The sequence below is a fragment of the Acinonyx jubatus genome, chromosome A2 (genome assembly GCF_027475565.1).
Source record: "Acinonyx jubatus isolate Ajub_Pintada_27869175 chromosome A2, VMU_Ajub_asm_v1.0, whole genome shotgun sequence".
Lineage (NCBI taxonomy): Eukaryota > Metazoa > Chordata > Mammalia > Carnivora > Felidae > Acinonyx > Acinonyx jubatus.
This window is the reverse complement of record NC_069383.1, coordinates 73,060,569-73,080,128: the sequence shown is the minus strand read 5'-3', so window position 1 is coordinate 73,080,128 and position 19,560 is coordinate 73,060,569. Positions and strand designations below refer to the sequence as shown.

The 19,560-nt window shown below is 39.0% G+C and overlaps 1 long non-coding RNA gene across 1 annotated transcript in view; it reads left to right on the top strand.

Annotated features, from left to right (window-relative positions):
* Positions 1 to 10,733: 10,733 nt before the first annotated feature.
* LOC113603032 (uncharacterized) overlaps positions 10,734 to 19,560 on the top strand; it is a 165,401-nt gene continuing 156,574 nt past the window's right edge. Inside the window, exon 1 of the long non-coding RNA XR_008296843.1 lies at positions 10,734 to 12,035. This is a non-coding gene — a long non-coding RNA (uncharacterized LOC113603032). The remainder of the gene's footprint in view (positions 12,036 to 19,560) is intronic.

The window sequence follows — 19,560 nt, the reverse complement described above, 5'->3', positions numbered from 1 at the left end:
TGTAAGTAAAACAGAACTGAAGGTTAAAAACCATGAAGTATGTGAAAGAAAGATGTATTGATATCATCTGATACATGGAATAAAGATGAACATTTTGTTTGCTTTGTATATGTGTCTATGTTATATTTGTTTTATTTTGTTTTAAATTGCCTCTGTACTAGAAGTGGAATATCAGGAGGTCTTTTGGTTAGGGGACAGAATTGGAATTTTTTCTAGGAAAATGGAAGCTGAATTTTCTATCTCTGATATACTATCTACAAATTTAAAACAAAATGGAGCAATAAAGTTCTTACCTGTGTATTAGGGCCACAAGTCTGCTTATAAGAGGAATATGTGTGTCGTGGCCTTAATTTTCCTAGTTCCTCATGTGAGCTAATTAACAGATTAATTGGACCATTTTCCACATCATTTTCTCTGGGCAAACATGAAAGGTGGTATACAATAGAATTTGTCTTATTCCCAGGACTTAGGGAAAGCAGTGACACTTAATGGGGCCCTCTCCTAAAGACAGAGTTGGGATATTTGGTTTGCAATCTCCAAAAACAAAACAAACAAAAAAACGCAGCTTTTTTTCTTTTCCAAGGGCTGAAAAACAGAGGTTCTCTGCTAGTACCCACCACTCTGGTAAAAGTACAAAATCATAGGTTGCCTGTTAGATCTCTGAGGTCATGTCCCCCAAATGGAAGGGGTGTTGCAGCAGAACCTAGACCCCCACCAGCAGGCTTCTGGACATGAGGCAGCCTTCTACTAATGGTGATGATCATTTTCAGCTTTTATTCCTACATATCTTTCATGGTGGATATCGTTCACACACAGCTCGCAGTCACGACATACAAAAGCTATAAGAAGTGGCAACTTCACTTTGTATCCCAGTCAAGAAAACACAAGGGAATACAAGTGAGGGAAAATGACATTGACATTAGGGATCATCTTTAATCTCTGGATGTGTAAAACTTTGGCACTTTGTTCCCAAGCGATTGCAACTCACCAGTGTGGCCCAGTGCAACAGCTTAGGGGACAAGTGGACAAGATGAACTGTTCTCTTTCACATCTGAATTCTCAACTCAGTGGAAGATAAGACGATCCCAGCCACAGCCAGGCAGCAGTTCCTCAGGATTTTGATCAACCACAGTGATTTTGTATAGAAACATCCAGAAGGCTAGCCCAGCACCAGTCTTTCTCTCCCACATGTACAAGACAACATTTCCTAATGTGGCCAGGAGAAAATTTTTCTGTCCTCCCCGCTCCCTCTGCAAACTCTGGAAGACTGGCTTTTGCTTAAAGCTGCATTTGTATGCGATGGTTACAAACAATGTGGAAACCCAGTTCTACATGATGTAAAAGTGCATCCAGGGAAAGATCACAGAGAACAGGACCCCAGGAAGCCGACAAGGCCAAATATCAAATATTTGAATATCAAATTTACCCATCCTGCTCACTCCTCCCCATTTTTTGGTTGTAGGTCACTGATTAAAGTTTTCTGATAGTCTCTTCTATTTAAACTCATCCAGACACAGTTCTAAAATATGCCTCTGAAAGTTCCCGGTGTTGTGCTTACCCTGAAAGAAGGGAAGAGTGAAGCTCTTTGCACTGAATTACCTCCACCCCAAATAGATCTTTTCTCGATTGGTGAACTTTTATACGTCTCCTGTTGAACACTGATCTCACGTGCACTCTAGTGTTTGTAGGTGGGAGGGAAATGTCACTAAATGCTGCTGCCTGCTGAGCTCTTGATTTGCACGGATGGGAGCACTGTAATGGTCCATGGAAGCCAATCTTCACACGAAAGGTTACATTCGTTACTCTCACTCTGGAAAGGAGTTCTGTATTCAGCCTCGTGTTTATGAAACATGAAAGCACATGTTGTAAAAATGTTCTGCATATAAATGAAATAATGCAAAGCAATTATGCTTGTTAAGAATGCAACAATATGATTTTGAAATATAGAGTGTTAATAATGAATAAAATACGTTTCAACTTGTTCAAAATTATTTGCCCCTTAAATGCAATGTGTGCAAATAAAACAAGGAAAGATGCCACATTGAAGGACCATGTAAAAGGCGGAGACCTAAACACAACAGAGACAAAGCTAAAAACCAAAAAGTCAAGTCCCCTGTGTTATTTATGCAGACTGACTGTCAATATTGTTCAAATTAGTGGGTTAATTGCCAAATCTCCAGTTTACTTCAGGCTGTGTAGATGAAGTTAGTGTCAAAATTAAACGCTTCATAAATGGCTCTTTTGATGTTATCTTCAAATTTATCTCCATTCCTAAGTAGGGCTATTAAAGTTGCTTCTACAGTGGCAGCAGTCTTTACAACTAAAGGAAAATAGCTTAAATGCTTAATGGGCCCAATTCTCTGCAGAACCCCTAAGGCAAAGATGCTGGGAGTAAGTATTTAGCAAGTTCTATCACTGAGAGTGGGGGGTCTGGGGGTAGAGGTGGGGAGTGTGATGGGGAGAGTAGATTGAACTTCAGGGTAGATCCCACCTTCAGTGTGCTCAGTAAATGGTGATGGAGACCACGTAATCAACTTCATTCATGGCCTTAGAGCATCCTGTCAGACCAATTCATGTTCTTCCTCTTTTCATGTCTCAGTTCTCTTCACCCTACAGTCTATTCCCTTTCCCACACATCTCTCCCTCTCAGCCCCTGCTTTTCTAATGTGTTCACCCAGGAAGCCTTCCCCTTCCTCCTACCATGCTCATAAACCATTGCCCATACGTATGCATCCCCTCTTCCTACTCTTGTCTAGGGTAACCCCTTCCACCTGGGCTTTGGATCCATCCCTTAATGATCCTCCTGGACTTTATACCACTCTTGAGTAAAGCCTCCTTTCTCTCCTTTATAGTCAACTGATCCTTTTAACCAGAGAGTTCCCAAACTGACATTAAATGTTGAAAATGTCATCCCACCGGAGTGGGCTTGCCAGATTAAATACAGGATAAACAATAAGTAATATTTTAGTATCAGTATGTTCCAAATATTGCATTGAATATACTTATACTGAAAATGTATTTGTGGTTTACCTGAAATTCTAATGTAACTGGGAATCCTGTATCTATATTTGGTAAATCTGACAACCATACATCAGAGTTCTTTCTTGACCATCCACTGTGTAAATAGTACTCGCTCCTCCAGATAGTTTCTGTCACCTTTCTTTATTTTTCTGCATACATTATCACCACTGAGTGTATTATATACTTATATGTTTGTTTATTGCCTGTTCCTCTGTCTTCTCACTAGAATGTAGATTCCATAGCAGCAGGGATTTTCAAATTCTTTGCTGCATCCCTATTGCCTAAAACAGGCCTTAGCACTAGGTGTGTCCTATGAATGTTTATTGAATAAACATATGCTTGAGTCTCTCTTCTTTTAAAGTAATTGTCAACCCACAGTCACCCTAGATCTACTCCTTTATCTCTCACCAACTCTCTTCATCTCTCTGGTTCTCAGAACCAGCTTTTGTAAGAGGTCTTAAAACTTGTCCCTGTGACTTTATCTCTTAGTTCCTCCTCTTCCCACTCCAGTCTGGCTCTAGTCTTATTCCACCAAAAAGCTCTAAAGTCACCAGTTACTTCATGTCATTAAATCACATTAACATTTTTTACCCCTACCTAATCTCTCAACAAGAGTTAATGTTACTGACCACTCCTTGCTTCATGAAATAAGCCCTTTATTTCACAGGAACTGCACTTTCCTGGTTTTCCTCTACCTCCATAATCATTCCATTGCCAGTTGATCCTTCCCTACCTGGCCATTGAAATTTGGAGTTAGTCTAGTGCTTCTTCTCTCAATGTTCTCTCGCCCAAGTAATTTCATCTATGCCCAGGGCTTCAATGACCATTTATTTGCTGATGACTCCCAAATTTGTACATCCAGCCTAAAATGCCTCTTAGTTCTAGACCTATATATCCAGTTGCCTAGTTGGCATCTCCATAGGATGTCCAAAAGTGATCTCAAAGTCAGTTGTCTAAGACTGATTTTAAGACATCTCTGCTACCCTACTCTTAGTCCTCCTGTTGTTCCACATCTTGGGTGAATGACCCCTCCATGCATCTAATGGCATAAACCTGAAAACTAGTCGTCATCCTCAACTCCTGTAAATCTCACCTCCCAAATAGCTCTTGAATCCATTCATTTCTTTCTATTTCCATAGTCACCTACTACAAAGGAGTATTACCTTTTGCTAGAGCACTTCTGTGGCTTCTTAACCAAAAGAGCTACATTTACTAACTCAGGCCTCCTTCTAATCTGTTTTCCACATTTACATCTAAAGTGACTTTTCTACCTGTTAAAAATTCTTCATTGGTTCCATAGGAGGCTCCAACCTCTCTTTCGAGTCTTAAAAAAAAATTAACTCCAGTAGAGTTAACATACAATGTTATATTAGTTTCAGGTATACAAGCTACTGATTCAACACTTCCATCCATACAACACCCGTGCTCATCACGTACTCCTTAATCCACACCATCTTTTTCACCCATTCTCCCTCCAACCTTCCCTCTGGTAACTATCAGTTTGTTCTCTATAGTTAAGAGTCTATTTCTTGGTTTGTCTCCATTTTTTCTCTCTTTCCAGTTTTATCTCATGCTGTTGTCTTCCTCATTCTCTCAACTGCAGCAATGCTGGCCAGGAATGGGCTTCTTAAATGCAACTCTATATTCAGGAGGGCTAGATGAGAAACTGATAACAAAATAACAAGTTTGCAAGGTGATTATTAAGAAATAATGTTTTGTATGAAAATCTGCCATCAGCCATCTACCATCTGCCAAAAACATCATATAAAAATTGAGAGCTAAAAGGTCCTTCACATATCATCCGGTCTAATTCTCTCCCTTCAAATAAGGAAGTGAGTGTTCAGAGAGAAGAAGGAAATGACCAAAGTCACACAGTTATTTAATGGCAGAGGTAGGAGGGAGTGCCTCCATCCAGAGTCACACTTCTTGCCCAACTGGAGAGAGAATAATGAGAAAGAAAATGACCTGAGAATTACCGTAGTTCCAAAAGCATGGAGGACTCGATCAGAATGAGGCTGAAGCAGATGAAGGGAGTTATAAAGTAGTCCACCAGTCAACCAGAAAACTGCCCACAAGAGAACCAGTGAACCTCCAAACACAAGAATTGGGGACTTTCTCAGTGAACTTTTCAATTGTGTCTGAAAGGCCTACTATAGACAGGTTCCAACATACTAGTCAATGCATATGGATGGCACCAGGGTTGGGGGCTTGGCAGACCAACTGCTGTCATATAAGGAAACACGTGTGTCCTGACCATACTGTCCACTGAGAGCCACCTTTTATGAGTTGGCCACAGAAATAATCTATTACCATTTTCCTCTTTCATGAGTCCTTGAAATTAAAAATAATCAAGTTGGTGTCCATGAAAGTTACAGAGTGAGAGCAATAGATTCAAGGCACCATTATTTCCTGACAATTAGGCAAAGGTATCATCTGAGAAATCCTAGTCTATTTCCTTTCAAAGGAAATTGCAAGCTACTGAGCACAATTCATACTTTGAAACTAAAGTTGTCATTCAATAGCCAAGGGAAGCTTTCTGGAGGACTCCACTATTGAGATCAAGGGAGACTGAGTAAATACCCTGTGTGTGCTTATCACTATGGGCACTGAAGTGTAAATGAGTGTGAAAGTTGCCTTTTGGTGTCAAAAGACCTGACAAGATTTTTTTTCCAAATGGGATTGGAATTATTAGTAAATTTGTTGAGCTAAGAGGCACTCTTTATCAGCTGTAAGTATTTTTAATTGGTTTCTAGGGAACACCTGTGTTAGGGTTATAAGCATCAAAGGTGATAAACAACTTAATTATTCTTCCAGAACCATTAGGAAAAAGTATCACTGTTGGTGAGCTTTCTTTGATGCCTTCTTTTGAAATGCCATCCTGCTACTATTGTGGGGCTATTTGTAGTTTATTTCCCAGAGCTTTGATTTTCCCTTCATATATAGGAAAGGCAGTTAGAAGTAGATTAATGAAATTAATAACGTTTGCACTGATCAGATATAGCTTAGGTTACTATTGGGCATAGTTTCTCCTTAGAGAAACAGCAAGTAAGAGACAATCAGAAAACCCTGAAAGAATTTTGAGGGATGGATGCAGACAGAAGTACATGAGGAGACAGCAAGGTCTGGGTTATGGTACCCATTTCCTTGTTGTGATGATTTCTGGGAAAAAGGAGTTGCCAACCTGGAGAGGCTGTTATAGGAAGGAAGGGAAGAGTTTTGTATTTTGTTTACTTCCAATCACTGTGTCTGGATTTTATTCATGAAGGCAAGTGGAGACATGAAGGCAGAGCGTGGTAGCCTATGCATTTGTTAGTAGGTCAGACTCTCTGCTCAAAGTACCTATCTTTCCTAAGATTTACCTTAGGATGACAATTTTTTTTTCACTTTTTAGACTCTATTCAAATACAGTGTCCCTGAGAACGGTTTTAAAAAATCACTACTATAACAGAGAATAATAACCTTTCTGTAGGGAACAAGGAACAGTCATAAGTGGGATTTGAGTACAGGCCAAAGATGGACTTTCCTGAATTCACTTTCACTCAGGACTAACACTGAGTTACTTAGCATTTTGGTCCTGTCTCTTATTCTTACTGTCACATGAAAAAAAAAAAGTTTCTAGCTCTCACTTTTAACTCCTTAAACTAAAGTTATGTGGTTAGTCTTACTTGTCTTTTACATGGCAGAAATGAATGAGAAACTATGTTTTGAGTACCTCAAGAAGTAAGGTACTATAGACATTCAGGGGAATAGACTGTAACTCTCTGTAAAGACTTCACATTAGAGTTGGAAAGGGATCACAAGAAAGCTATTCCTGTCCTTTTACATATGAGGAAACTGAGTCCTCTTTGGAAAAAAGCTATGAGCACAGGCTCCTGGGTAACTACCCCATAGCCTTCTCACTTGATTCTGTTAAGGAGATCTCTCACTGTTGTTGGGACTAGAATCATGGTAAATAACTGTCTCCACATGACATCTTTGGTATTGGAAAGAATTAAAGGGAAACACAGTGGCCACCATCCTTGCAACCCTGCCACAAATTGGCAATCTATCAAGTAGGCCAAACGTTACTTTCCTGAAAACATTTTGAAGAATGGAATGTTAAATCACAATAAAAATGTCAGCTGGACGTTAAAAATCAGAGCTTTAACAGGCAAAAACCTCTTTGACCTCGGCTGCAGCAACTTCTTACTCAACACGTCTCTGGAGGCAAGGGAAACAAAAGCAAAAATGAACTACTGGGACCTCATCAAAATAAAAAGCTTCTGCACTGGGAAGGAAACAGTCAGCAAAACTAAAAGACAACTGACAGAATGGGAGAAGATATTTGCAAACGACATATCAGATAAAGGGTTAGTATCTAAAATCTATAAAGAACTTATCAAACTCAACACCCAAAAAACAACCCAGTGAAGAAATGGGCAAAAGACATGAATATACACTTCTCCAAAGAAGACATGCAGATAGCTAACAGACACATGAAAAAATGCTCAACGTCACTCATCATCAGGGAACTACAAATCAAAACCACCATGAGATACCACCTCTCACCTGTCAGAATAGCTAACATTAACAACTCAGGCAACAATAGATGTTGACAAGGATGCGGAGAAAGAGGATATCTTTTGCACTGCTGGTGGAATGCACACTGGTGCAGCCACTCTGGAAAACAGTATGGAGGTTCCTCAAAAAATTAAAAATAGAATTACCCTCCGACCCAGCAATTGCACTACTAGGTATTTATCCAGGGGATACAGGTGTGCTATTTCGAAGGGACATATGCACCCAAATGTTTATAGAAGCACTAGCAACAATAGCCAAAGTATGGAAAGAGCCCAAATGTCCATCAATGGATGAATGGTTAAAGAAGATGTGGTATATATATACAATGGAGTATTACTCAGCAATCAAAAAGAATGAAATCTTGCCATTTGCAACTACGTGAATGGAACTAGAGAGTATTATGCTAAGTGAAATTAGAGCAGACAAATATCTTATGACTTCACTTATATGAGGACTGTAAGATACAAAACAGATGAATATAAGAGAAGGGAAGCAAAAATAATATAAAAACAGGGAGGGGATGAAAATATAGAGACTCAAATATAGAGAACAAACAGAGGGTTGCTGGAGGGGTTGTGGGGGGGTGTGCTAAATGGGTAAGGGGCATTAAGGAATCTACTCCTGTAATCATTGTTGCACTATATGCTAACTTGGATGTAAATTAAAAAATTAACTAATTAATTTAAAAAATCAGAGCTTAAAAAAAGGATTTTTGAAGACCTTAAACTGAGAATGGAGTGACTGAGTTGTCCCTTGGTCTGACTTGATTCAAAAGATGTGGAACCTTCTCTTAATTCTGGAAGGCCTATAAACCTGAGGCTCTAGACTGTGAGCTTATAGTAGGACTTGTCTCCCTTCACACTTCTCTGTACCACCATCCATTTCCCCTTCTCATTTTCCCTTGTGCAACTGGTCAGCTTTAAATTATTTCTGAATCTTGGTGAGAACTGTTTGTTAATATATATATATTAACTGTTTGTTAATATATATATATATTTCCATTATATAATGCCAACTTTAAAAAGAGTTTGCATGCCTCTGTGTTCCAATCTTATGATTTAACATTTGATATGGTGGCATATTTTGGCTCTAGAGAGGCATTTAAAAAATCCTGGTTATTTCAAACCAAATTGCCTTAGTCTGCAGACAAAGGGTCAAGTAGTAACTTTCATGAATTCTTCAGACCCCAACACCTCTACTTTGTTTTCTGCTTTCACCACGGTGCTATTTCTGATATCTTTTCTGGAGGAGGCAGATGAGAAAAGTTTTTCCTCCGGAATTCCAGTTTCACACCAGAGAAAGACAGACATCTTCTTGCTCTGGTTTCTGTTATTAGTGACAAGGAACCTGGGCAAAGACTAAGAGTTTTACAGTGTTTAATTGGCAACCAGTCCATGGCCAGCCATATTTGATTCATCACCAACTTATGTCAGCTGGTGTTGATGGTAGTCATTGACAAAGTTGTGGGTATGGGAGTATGATTACCCATAACCTCTTTGGTATTGAGTAGGAACCCTGGTATAGAAAACATGATGATTTTTAGAGAACAAAACCCATGTTTGAGAATTCTGCTTTTCCACTTTATCTCTTAAGCTTTCACAAGTCCTCTTCATACCCTGATTACAGCTGAGAGATGTAATACAAGTTGTCTGGTAACTGTAGCACTGACAATGACTTTGCACCCTTAGAATATTTGCCCTGATTTATTTATGAAGTTGTTGTATAAAATAAACCTATCTAATATTACTAAAACTACTAGAATTAATCAAAAAATAGTGTCTTCTTCCCAGGCAGGTTTGGACTAGGGCTTCAAATTGAACCCCAATAGTTGGGGTGAAGCTGCAACCCAAGCAGTTTCTGTCTATGGAAAATTTCAGTCTGTGAGGACCTTTCATCCCTATATCTTATTTCTTGGACACCCCCTTATCATTTTTGTTGCTGAATGGCTAATAGCACCCTCATAGTAGCATCTGATTAGTGTTTGACCTTCATAAATAGCTCCTCTCACTAACATCACCCCACCTCTGTTACAAAAACTCTGTATTTTGACAGATCATTTATCTTAGCAAACTTTAATATTATGTGTTCCTTTTCCTCAAGATCTTATAGATAACCAGTAAGGGATTTAATACACTGGAACATGATAAGGTTACATGGGCAATTTAATATAGCCCTTAAGAGTATATGCTTTAAAGTCAAACTGTAATACCAGAAACATTATATTGTAAATAATAGTTGTCTAATCAAGCATAACTATTATTATATTGTAACTGTCATCAATAGCAGCAGCAGCAACTTATAACTGGTATGATCTTCACCCTCCCCAGGTATTATAATTTTTCTACAGGCCTTGAATGGCTTTGCCCATTAAAGTGAGGAATATGAAATTTTCTCTATTGTCTAGCTAGCCAATGAGGGAGGACATAATCTTGCTGAGATATTATTCAGCCTTCTAATCCTTCTGCTATCTTGCCCTGAAAGCACCCAGCCCTAATCAGTCAGAGCTGCAGGCAGGGCTGGGGCAGCACACAGCAGACAAAGAACTGGCCAGGTGATTTGGGCTCGAGTGTGGTCACTTTGAGTTTCTCACTTCTCTCCTCTCAGGAGCCATATGGGCAGTGCAACCCTAAATTTCTCGGGTTCCGAAGCTGAAATTTGTAAGGTATTTTTGAGCTCATGTTGGATGAGCAGATAAGAAGACCAAGATTTTCCTTCCTCTAATTGAAGCCCAGCAGTCTTAATATTTCACACAATGGAGTTTAAGATAAATGAAGAATCCTAATTAATGCTTGGCGAAAAGCTGGGCAAATGCACACCTTCTTCCTAATCTTCAAGATGGCACAAGAATTGGCATCTCCTGAACTACTTACAATTGAAACTAAGCATAGTGGTGATAACATTCCTACTGGTTCAGACTGATTGTGGGGCCTTTCATATTTCTGGTGTAGTAACTGGAGACTTGTCTGTCTCCAAGGATGCTAACTAACACTGAGCCATGAGCCAAATTCGAATGCTTTTCTGACTTTGGCTACTATGTTGTTGTGCTGGCTCTAAAATAGAACATATTTCTCAAGTGAGTTAATGCCTACTTAGTGCTTTGTTGTAATGTTTAATTATTGTAAATGAACCTTAATTGTTTAATTATTAGACCAAGGGTAGATAAGAACTTGCTGCAAGCAAAATAAAAGACCAAGCCTCTCTCTATATAAAAAGGCATATACGTTATATATACATATCTACCATACATGTACCTACATACCTAGAAGTATTTTATATATGAGTGTTTGTGTATAAATCTATTTTTACTTATGTTTTAGATACACCACCTTATGCTGGGTTTGATTCAGTGGTCATAAATGTGGACTGCAAGAGAGATGCTGCCCAAAGAAAGAAATGGTTTGGTTGGCTCAAATGGTGAATTCCCTTTAATAACAGAGTTACTAAGGACTATTACTAAAGACTATTCTGCTGAACAATGTTGACCCTATCCTCTTGTTGCTTTCCTCTTTGAGAAAATAATTCACACTGTGGTGAAAGCCTAGAGTGACTGCATTGTATACACTGCCAATTCAGGGTGGAGAGAGGGTGGCCCCATGTGAATAAGGTTTCTTAGATGGAGTCTGGTACTTACCCCAAAGAAGAACTGATCCTTTGAGGAAATATGCAGGAAGAAATATTCACTTAAATTCTCTCTGATTTATGATGAACAGTACCTGCCCGTCTTAAAGGAATATTGACCTCCTTTTTCACAAGAGGAAAAGATATGAGACCTGAAAAATTCAAACCAATTCTAGGAATGTGTTCTTTTCACAACCAAATCTTTTCAGAGAAGCTGTTTCTTGTGATCCATTTCTCAAATGCACTCACAGAAGGCATTGGGAAGTGATTCGAGCTTACAGTGTCTAAGAGTAATAACTCCTGTTAATTGAGCACTTACCATGTGTCAGGTGCTGAGCTATGTGTTTTACCTATATTTATCTGTTTATGTCTTAACAATGATCCTATTAGGTGCACCCTATTTATGTCTACATTTTATAGAGAAGAAAACTAAGGTATGGAAAGGGTAAGTAACAAATCCACTGTCACACAATCAGTAAGTGGCAGAAGCAGATTTCAACACAGGCAGCCAGGCTCCAGGCCCCATCACTGTAACCCCATCACTATACCAATACACCTTGCATTGGTTTGGGAATGGTGCTGAAGGTTCCAAAAACTCAGAATAAATTAGGAAAAATCAGCTGGTTCCCACTGATTTTGAGGGTTCTCCATTACTGATGGGAAGTCTTGGAAAATATCTACAGAAAAAGTGAAAACAGCAATAGCATCAAAGGTTCTGATGAAAGCAGTGTCTCATTGTGACTCAATCCTTGGAAAAAAGTCAAGACTCCTGTTTTCCCCTGCTCAGCACTGACTACTGCAGTAGAGGCAGGAAGCACAGTGGAGTTTAACTCTTGGTAAGTGTATTTAACAGCTCCCACTCCTGGGGCTCATTAACCACAAAGGAGGTGACTGTACAGAAATGGTTACAAGTCACCCAGGGAAGAACTGGCTAATGACACCAGTCTCACATTCCCAAGCCCAGAGGTAAATTACACGTACCCTTCCAAGGACTCTTTTAGTGCTGCTACAAAACTAGTAGAGCTTTTAGAAAAAAGACAGTTGAATCTTTATATTTTCTTAGCTGCCTTGTACCATCGTATGTGTACTTGATATTTTAAAAAGAAGCTCGAGATGTCATGAAATCCTCAGGAGGGTTATATAATAATCCTTTTGTACAAAGTCCTTACTAATTGTCTTCCTAATGTCTAAGGTTACTCTACTCATTTGAAAATTACTTCATTTAGCAAAGGGTATTTTATAAAATATGTGGCCTGCAGAGCTTGCCTTAGCCCTGAGGGGGAAAAGGAGGATTCTTCCTCATATGTTTAGGGAGGGCTTTTTCTGTATTCTTTCAACAAAGTTTCATGGAGCAGCTGCTATGTCTGGGTAACTACCTAGAGGCTGAGAGAAATGCAGGGTTAGATGGCATTAACCCTGCAGGGCAGGTTAGATTCATTCAGAAGTAATGAACTAAATACAAATAGCAGAACAGGACTTGCTGTCATATAGACGTGGTTGATGTGTTGCTACCAGTTTGGACCATCCTCATTTGTTACCTCCACTCAAGTTTCTTCCACACTGAAAACCAGCAAACAAACTGAGGAAGATAAAATTGAAGATAGAACACCACAGATAATGTTTTAAAGTCCAACTTATTTTACTACCCTAGCTTCAAGACTCATTTTAGTATACAAACAAGTCTTATGGGAGCATACTTACAAAGCTGAAAGTCATGAGAAAGAATTTCTAGAGAGGAGAGAAAAGATGAACTGGCTCTATGGTTCACCAAAACAAATACTTTCTGGGTAAATAAATTAGATTATGGTTCCAGATCTGCCACTTACTTGCTCTGTTAACTCTGTAAAGCACAGCCTGTCTGAGCTTCAGTTTTCTTCTTATAGGACTAACAGTACCCACCCTGATAGGGGAGTAAAAGGAGCCATAGGTTACTCCATAACCAGATTATTTTTGGAGGGAAAACTGAGTGAGCTCATAGGCCATTACCTTTTAATTACTTTCTGTCTAGCTATTTCCTTTTCCTTTTTTTCTTTTTCTTTTTCTTTTTCTTTTCTTTCTTTCTTTCTTTCTTTTTTTTTTTTTAGAGAGAGTATATGTATGTGCTCACATGTGTGCAAATGGGGGTTGAGTGGGGTAGATGTAGAGAGAGAGAGAATCCTAGGCAGGCTCCTCGCCCAGCATGGAGCCTGATGCAGGGCTTGATCTCACAACCTGAGATCATGGCCTGAGCCAAAAACAAGAGTCAGATGCCTAACCAACTGAGTTGCCCAGGAACCCCAGCTATTTTCTTTATTTGTTTGTTTGAGATAATATGGAAACAGGGAGAGTGCTTCTGTAATGCTAAGTGACTTCTTACCCAAGGAATCTGGAAACACTCTTGTATCACACACCTGGCATGCACCACTTCCAGTTCTTTCTGTCTTTCCTGTCTGTAATTCTAGCCACTACTGTAGTGACTAGTTTTACATAATTTCAGGCTCAACCTGACAGTGATATGCTCTATACCCTTACTTTGCACTTCCTGCCAAAGGTTAATGCAGACACTTAGAATGCCACAGGACCCTGCTAGGCACCCAGGCAAAGACAACCTAGAAATGCAAAGCAGGTAGCACCCCATGGGATAAAAATTTGACCAATAGATAATAGGACCCCATGAATTGTTTTATTTCCCCCTTGGCTCTCAGAGAGATTGTCCTAAGAAGCTGTTATAGGGCTTCTCAGAGATGGTCTTGCAACACCAAGCAGTAAGTTGAACATAGCAATAGCTGGTTTGATCAGCATTCTTGTATTTTCCTCCATCCTTCTCTGCTTGATACTCCATATTCCTCCTTCTGGATTATACTTCTTAACAAAGTTGTATGATGTAAGACTTTTGTTCAAGCTCTACTTTCTGAGGAGCCAGGGCTAAGACTTACCCTAAAGCAAATGCCTCATAAAACGATAATTTTTCTCCTTAAGATATGCCCCCAGCATTCTTTACAACCTCTAAACTGTTGACCAAGGTAAAGTCTCAACCCAGCCCAAGCTCTACTCCTGGAGGGAATAGCTTACATACCAAAACAATTGCAGAAATTTGCTAATGTGACCTGCTAAGAATAGATACTACACGTGTAGGAATGGAGTTTGAGGATCTTCAACTCAAGGATAGAGGAAAATATACTGGTATGGGTTACCCATCCATGTTTTGGATTTGATATCCTACAAAAGAAGCCCAGGAAGCAGCTGTAATAGTCTGTTGAGATGTGTCTTGAAGCTTGGTGAAAAGAATGCTAATATCAACAATTGTGGTAGAAAGCCCATCACTCAATTTCCAGATCTAAATCCATTCATGGAACCATAGTTCAGTGATTAGTGGGAAGCCCAGAATCCCTTGAGGAAAGACTCGTCAATGTAACCATAAGTATATACAGGAAATATTTCTCTGATTTTTCCCCCAAATGACCTGTGGCCATTTGTTAGAGTAACTCTTGCACTGTTGAAGGGGAAAACTCAGGCCCTTTAAAGTCTGTTAGATAAAGAATCAGGGCTGAAATGATACCAAGGGATCTGAAGTGCCACCAGGCATCCCCAGTAAGAGTGGGAGCTCATTGGAGCTACATCATCACAGTAGAGTTTTGGCCCACGGTTGTCTCACGGTGGGTGCAAAGTATTCACACACCCATCTTGAGGTTATTTCTTATATTCTGAGTATATCATTGGGATAAATACATCAGCTGGTAGGAAGGGCCTAGTAGAAGCCTCTGAAACTGCTATCCCTGGCCAAGATTGTAGAACAGAAACAGCACTGCATTCCAGGAGGAATTGCAGAGCTTAATGTCACTATCAGACTTGAAGGATACAAATGTGATAGTCACCATCATATCCCTGGTTCAATTTACCTATCTGGCCCTGAATAATCCTGAGGGAATCATGAAGAATGATATAGAACCGTCATAAAGTTAACCAGGTGGTGGCCCTAGTCACATCTACTGTGCCAGATGTGGTTATCTTTCTTTCAAGTGGATTAAAAGGGCCTCTGGCACTAGGTATGAGACAGTGAAACTGGTGAATGTGTTATCCTCAATGCCCATAAGGAGGAAAGATCAAAAGCAGCTTACATCCACACTGTAAGGACAGCAACTCCCTTGTGAAATTTGTACTTTCTGTCCCTACAAACTTAAGGTACTGGTTTCTACTATGGGGTGAAGAAGTGGGAGGGCCACTTCTACCAGGAACACAGAAAAAGTTCCACTGAACTTGAACTGTGAACTACCACAGTGTGGACTCTTCATGCCAGTGAGCCAGCAGCAAATAAGGGAATTGTTGTATAGGCAGTTGTAGACAGTCTTGATGACTATGTGGAGCTAGAGCTCCTGCTCCAGAATATGACCACGAAGGAGTATATCCAGTATCAGGAAGACTACCTTAGTGGCAGTTCTCTTGATTTTGCATACTTATTCTCTGCTTCATTCCTCTTACCCCCCCCCCAACTCTTGCTCCTTGCAAGCCAGAAAAGTAGTAATACAGAAGCTTTTGCCTCAGGCTCCCCTTTCAGGAGACCCCTAGTCCAGGCTGCTGTCCTGCTGGTAGGTTTCAAATGTACTTATTGCTGACAGAGAATTTATATGCCAGGCACTTTACATAATTTCATTTTATTTAATCATCATGATGATCTTTAGAGGTCAAATAATTATTTCTATTTTCCAGTTAGGGAGATGGTTTAAGCATCTTGCCAAAGAACCTACAGCTTACGAGTAGCAAAGCCAGGTTTTGGCCCAAGAAGTGTCTGAGTGTAAAGTTCAAGTTCATGGGGCGCCTGGGTGGCTCAGTCAGCTAAGCGTCCGACTTCAGCTCAGGTCACAATCTCACAGTTCGTGGGTTCGAGCCCTGCGTCGGGCTCTGTGCGGACAGCTCAGAGCCTGGAGCCTGTTTCAGATTCTGTGTCTCCCTCTCTCTCTGACCCTCCCCCGTTCATGCTCTATCTGTCTCTGTATCAAAAATAAATAAACGTTAAAAAAAAATTAAAGTTCAAGTTCAGTGCCTAAATCAGTGATGATAAAAATGAGGATTCAGAAAGAAGACAATTCCTTCTGTCACTCCAGTAACCCCCTTTGCAATACTAGTGGTTGGTTTTCACTTTAAGGTTTAGTTTTTCCTTTTAATATGCAATTTATTATACTTGTATATTTATATACAATTTATTATATTGTATACTTTAGTATACAATATACTTCTATACAGGCTAGTATACTATGGTAATGTTAAAGACAGTGGTAGGGTTCCATCATTGTGAAACATGTGATGGAAGAAATCAGAGTATTCTTTTTAACAAACCAAGATGTAAGAAGTGAATATAGAGGTAAAGTAAAAAGTCAGTTCATTAAAAGTTCTTCTCCTTCAGAAAATAATTTGTTTCTAAATAAATTCAGCACAATAAAAAACATAAGAAAAATGTGAAACCTTATCATATAATTTTAAGTTTGATATGTCACCAAATAAAGCAAATGGCAGTAGAGTGGAGAGAAATATAATCCATAAAGGAAGTGAGAAAGGTTAAAGAAGTCAGCAGTAATTAGATGGTGGCTGAAGCTGAGTGGAAATTGATCTGTATTAGCTGAAGGCCATTCCTGTCTTTTAGAATGTTATACACCAGTCTATTTTGATATACAAAATGTCATTTCTGAGTCAAGGTCACTGATTCAAGACTGCAGTGGATTCCTGGTATGCACATTCTAATATTCCATACCTGCTGGCAGGTATTGAAATAGATAAGATACTTAATAAGATTGTGTGAGATTATAAGAGCTTCATTGGTTTGCTGGCTTTTTATACTTGTGGAAGCTGAAAGCACATTGACTTGATCCAATGCAAATGGAGGTGAAAGTGGTAGCCAAGCTTTTAGCTGGCATGGCCTCTGATGTTCATCTGTCTCCAGGGTTATATCTGTTCGATAGGAAGCTAGATAAATAACAGCAGGAGGCTGGGAAAACTTGCACTCTACTTAGATTCTGTTGTGGTGTTGCCACTGAATGTTAGCTTTTCTTATGTAATGTATCTAATAGGAAACAAAACTGCATGATGATTATAATTTTTGTTATGAATGGTAGCACTATGAACCATCAGTCATTATTACGAAAGATGATGACAGTAACTACCTTTGTTCAGTGCCTACTGTATTCTGGTTCTTTTTAATATAAATTGCTGTACTTGGAACTCTGGAAGGTAGATGCTGTTCTTACTTTCTACATGAGGAAACTGAGGCTCAAAGGGAATAAGTAACTTGCTTCAAATGAAGGCTGAGATAGGAAATCAACAAGGCTCTTTTCTGCTTTTTCCCTTATACAACATGGCTGCTGATTTATTTCTAGGAGTCTAACTAAGCAAGGGCAGACTGTAATAAAATCCTTCATATTCCCAGATGGCGTGTTGTAGAGTAGGATTAAACCACATTTTTGGAGTGATGGGTAACTATGATTAAGGCCATGGTTGAATCAATAATAACAGCAACAAAAATAGAGTTGATTCACTATATTGGGGCCATAATCTTTATCAAGCAATGTGAGAGATGCGTAGTCAACCATAGAAGGCCATTGAACACATGCTAAGTGAGTTCCTGGTGCTTGAGTTATAGTAGAGGTTAGAGCTGTGAAAAATAAGAAAAAGTTAATACAAGAATAAATGGCATTTTTAGAAGGAGTTCTCATGTTTTAGTAGTAGTCATCAAATCAGAATGGCATTATGCTTGTGGTAATTCCTCTATTTTTTAGCAGTCTAATACATGTAGTAGTCTGGGGCAAGTATTTAAATCTGAATGAAATTCATAGATCTATATTTTGATTCTAAAGGTAATTCTTAGTTCAGAAGCGGATGGCTAATGACAGAAATTCTGTGGCCTGGGAAAAGACTTCCAGTATTTCGTTTGGGTACCTCAAACTAATGGAAGGAACATCAGTATCCTGAAGAAGCATAGTAGAGACTGGCCTGAAGGAGCATAATGTGAGATCCCCTGACTGAATCCTAAGCATCTCAAAGGACATGGCATCATTCTGTCCATTCATTCAGAGATTAGACACAAAGCTGAATCAAGTCACAGTGTAAAAAGCAAGATTATGTCTGACCTCTTGGCACCTGTCAGTCTGGGATCAACCAGATGTTGACAGAAAGGATAAAGATTTTGGTATCAAACCCTAATTTGGTTCCTTATTCCTTAATTGCTGCAGGTACTTTTAAACCACTTTGAATTTCTGTTTTCTCACCAGTAAACAGAAAGTGATAACATTCACCTCTCAGAAAACCCTACTAGGATTACTGGCAATATTTTCAAAGTGCTAACAAACAAAATACCTCAATATATGGTAGCTAGTGCTAGATTTACTTATTTATTTATTTTGAAAGAAAGAGAGATCAGGGGAAGGGCAGAGAGCAAAGAGGGAGAGATCAGGGGAAGGGCAGAGAGAGAGAGGGAAAGAATCTTAAGCAGGCTTCATGCCCAGCATAGAGACGAATGCAGGGCTTGATCTCAGGGTGACATCATGACCTGAGCTGAGATCAAGAGTGGAATGAACCAACTGAGCCACACAGGCACACCAGATTTATTATTAATTGTGCTTATTTTATTTGTAAAGAGTGCACAAAGAAAGCTTAGACCATTTCAGCAAGGTATAATATACAGTAACTAAATGGGCTACTGATTTTATGGTTTCCTTTCTCATTAAATTCATATTACCCTGTTTGATTCAATAATTAAGACAAAATCATGGCAATTATTTCTAGTAATCTTTTGGAAATGTAACAATGAAATCTTCTCAAGTGTTTTAAATATGCAACACATTAAGTTGGTTTCTAAATATGTTTAATCCTGTATTCAGCTCTCAATAATAATTTGTAACCTTTTGTCATCAAGATAAGAACTACCTTTTCTTAGAAGAGGGACCTTTTTTTTTTGTTTGTTTTAAAGAACTACTTTAAGAACCACTGAGAGATAAAGGTATTTGTTACTTTCACTGTGAAAACTTTATGTAACTCTCAGTATCACAGAGGGAGTAAATGAACCTCTTATGAAAGATTTAGATGCAATGAATGGAGGTTAATTTATGTCATGTGCATATTTAATGCTCTGAGATTGTAGAATAACACTAGCCAAATTAATGAAAGAAGGGCCAAAGGATGAAGAAGGCCCTTTCTTTTTATTCCCCACATGTCACCAAGTGAATATATTCTAATAGTCCCATGACCTGGAGTTTACCACAGACAGGGAAGACAGTATGTTTGGTTTGGGCTGCGTGTAATTTTAGAATACAGAATTTCTTGTGTTGCATAATTTTAGAGTTCAAGGCTTGGACTGTCCAGTCTTATAGATGCTTTAAACTCTTATTAACCAAG